This window comes from Orycteropus afer, unplaced genomic scaffold, assembly GCF_000298275.1.
Source record: "Orycteropus afer afer isolate SDZICR_OR568_19922 unplaced genomic scaffold, OryAfe1.0 scaffold00056, whole genome shotgun sequence".
Lineage (NCBI taxonomy): Eukaryota > Metazoa > Chordata > Mammalia > Tubulidentata > Orycteropodidae > Orycteropus > Orycteropus afer.
The window spans coordinates 4,937,231-4,940,318 of NW_006921643.1; positions in this window are offsets into that span (position 1 = coordinate 4,937,231).

The window sequence follows — 3,088 nt, forward strand, 5'->3', positions numbered from 1 at the left end:
ATATATAAGCCTAATAAATCTAAGCCTGGTAGACCCCACAAATCATATAGTCACAACCTTGATTAAAAAATAATAATAATACAGTTTTAAAAAGTACATTTACAGAATAGTTCATATAGTTTGAACCCACTTAAGTTTAAAAATAGCAATTATTATTTATTATTAACCTATTTCACATTCGAGAAAACTGATGTTCAGGTTAAGGGCTGATGGTCAAAATCAGGCATATATAATATTTGCATTAAAAACTTTGAACAGACACAAATGAGTTTGTTAATTATCGTTACTGCAGGGAGGGTAGAATTTGGAAAGGGGGCTTTCATTTTCAACTCTGTAGGTTTCTGTATTGTTTGACTTGTTTATAATAAACATATGTTAAATTTTTAGTCGGACAAAAATATTAAAGAAATTCTCATTTTGGAAAAAAGAAAAAAAGAGTAAAGTGAGTGTGGTACCTCCTCCTCCATCCCCTAAGGATGGTTCTGGGTTATTCCACATTGTTGTGGTTAACTGCCACTTAGTCACCTCAACTCATGGAAACCCCACAATGCACAATGGAAGGAAATCCTGCTTGGTCCTGTGCCATCCCCATGACTGGTGGCAGATCAGATTGTTGTGATCCATAGCATTTTCATCAATTCATTTTTCAGAATTAGATCACCAGGCTTTTCTTCCTACTCTATCTTAGTCTGGAAGCTCTGCTGAAACCTGTCAGCATCACAGCAACATTTGGCAAACCTCACTAACAGACAAGTTAGTTTGAACCACTGGCTGGAATCCACCAGGTCCCTCATGTGGTAGGCAAGAATTCAGTGAACCACCAATGCCCCTATCCTATTGCAAAACAAACAAACAAACAACAAAAACCAACTCACTGCTGTCAAGGTCGGTCCTGACTCATAGCAACCCCTCTTTGGGTTTCCAAGGTGGTATCACCACAGAAGTAGATTGCCCAATCTTCTTTCCAAGGAGTAGTTGGTGGGTTTGAACCACTAGCCTTCTGGTTAGCAGTCAAATGCCTTAGGCACTACACCATCAGAGCTCCCATCCTACATTAGTTGCAAATTTTATTCTGAAAGATGGAAGATTAGCACAGTGGACCCTGAGCCAGGCTGTTTTAGAGTATCCCCCTTGTTCCGTTCCATTTTACCTTTATTTCTTTGGCCATTCTCCTTCCTCTTGGTCCAACTATCCCCCTAGATGAGGGAGATGCTGGATGGCATGTAGGGCTGGCTATAGAGGTAGGATGCTATTCCAGTAGTCATCAACCTATCCCACGGGAGGTCAGCAGCTGCCCCAGTGGTAACACCAGGGACTAGATGGAGATGAAAGGTATCAGGGATGGGCCCTATTGTGAGGCTGTGTTCTCAAAACCAGCCTCTGCCTTTCAGGTCTTCCTTGCCTGTTTCCCACTGGCTAACTTTATTGGGACAGAAAACCTTGCAAAGAAATGCTTCTATGGTGTTGATAAAAACAGATGTTTAAAAAGTAGATAACGTTCACTCAAAGTTTTGCTACCAAGTTCCAACTCTTTCCTGAGAGGAATATTAACATCACAAGGATGTGGGCACATAGCATTAAAGTTCCCCCATTTAAGTTGCTTAAAGAAGATTGACATCAACCAAAAGTTAAACTTCCTTAAGGTAAATTAGAAGGATATCAGCAGTAACATATCTGGACTGGACACAATTTACCTGAAGCCTTTGTTATGCTTTCATTTCCTTTCCTTTTCCCTCTGTCAAGGAAGGCAGTAGAAATGCCCTTGAATCAATGGAGTGATTTAAAGAGACACAGGCTTTTTTTCTATTTCTTTGTTATTGTATTTAATAAGAACAGAAAATTATGCATATTATTCAAACATGTGAAAAATGTAAACATATAGCAAGCAAAAATTAGAAGGAACTACAGGGATACCTAAGTAACCACTGATAAAAACTGGGTGGATCTGTCTAGATCTTTTTCTATGTACATTCATTCACACACACACAAACACATATACACAGAAAAAATTTCATGAAATTAAAAAAAAAAAAACCTCTTATTGAGGTATAATTTACAATAAACTGTGCAAATCTAAGTGTACATCTCCATGAATTTTTAAGTGTATACATTGAGACTTTTCTAACCTACAAAAAATGGAATTATCAAACACATTTCACTGCAATTTGCTTTTTAAAAAAACTCAACCATATTATGCTAATTATTCTACATTGGAATATATGGATTTAATGGATTCTTTTCATGGTATTCTATAATTTGAAGTATAGTAATCTAACTAACCACTCCTTATTAATGGATAGTTAGGTTGTGTCTGATTTTTTGCTTTTATATGTTATACAATTTTAAAACATTTAATATTTTTCTTTGCATAGGATTAATAGGAGTCCTGGTGGTGCAATGGTTAATTGCTTGGCTGGTAACCAAAATTCTGACAGTTTGAGCTTACCAGCCACTTTGTAGGAGGACGATGTGGCAGTCTGCTTCTGTGTAGATTGTTGTTGTTGTTGTTATATGCCGTCAAGTCAGACCCGACTCATAGCAACCCCTCCTTGGGTTTTCAAAGCAGTATCACTACAGAAGTAGATTGCCCAACCTTCCTTCTAAGGAGTGGCTGGTGGGTTTGAACTGCCAGCCTTCTGATCAGCAGTCAAGTGCCTTAGGCATTATGCTGCCAACCTTGGAAATCCTATGAGGAAGTTCTATTCTGTCTTATAAGGTGGCTATGAATCAGAACCAACGTGATGGCAATGAGGATAGCAGTAATACATGTATGTTCTTCTCACTGTCCATGATATATTTAATATTTTTCATCAACACTATAATTTAAAGGCATAAATTCTTCTGCAGTCTTCCTCATTCACTGTCCAGCTTTCACATATATGAGGTGACTGGTTTACTGTAACTAATAGAAGGATTCAGTGAAGTTGCAGGATTCAAGATCAACATACAAAAATCAGTTGTATTCCTCTATACCAACAAAGAGAACTTCACAAAGGAAATCAGGAAAACAACACTAATTTCAATAGCCCTAAAAAGATAAAATAGTTAGGAATAAATCTAGGGATGTTAGAAGACTTATACAAAGAAA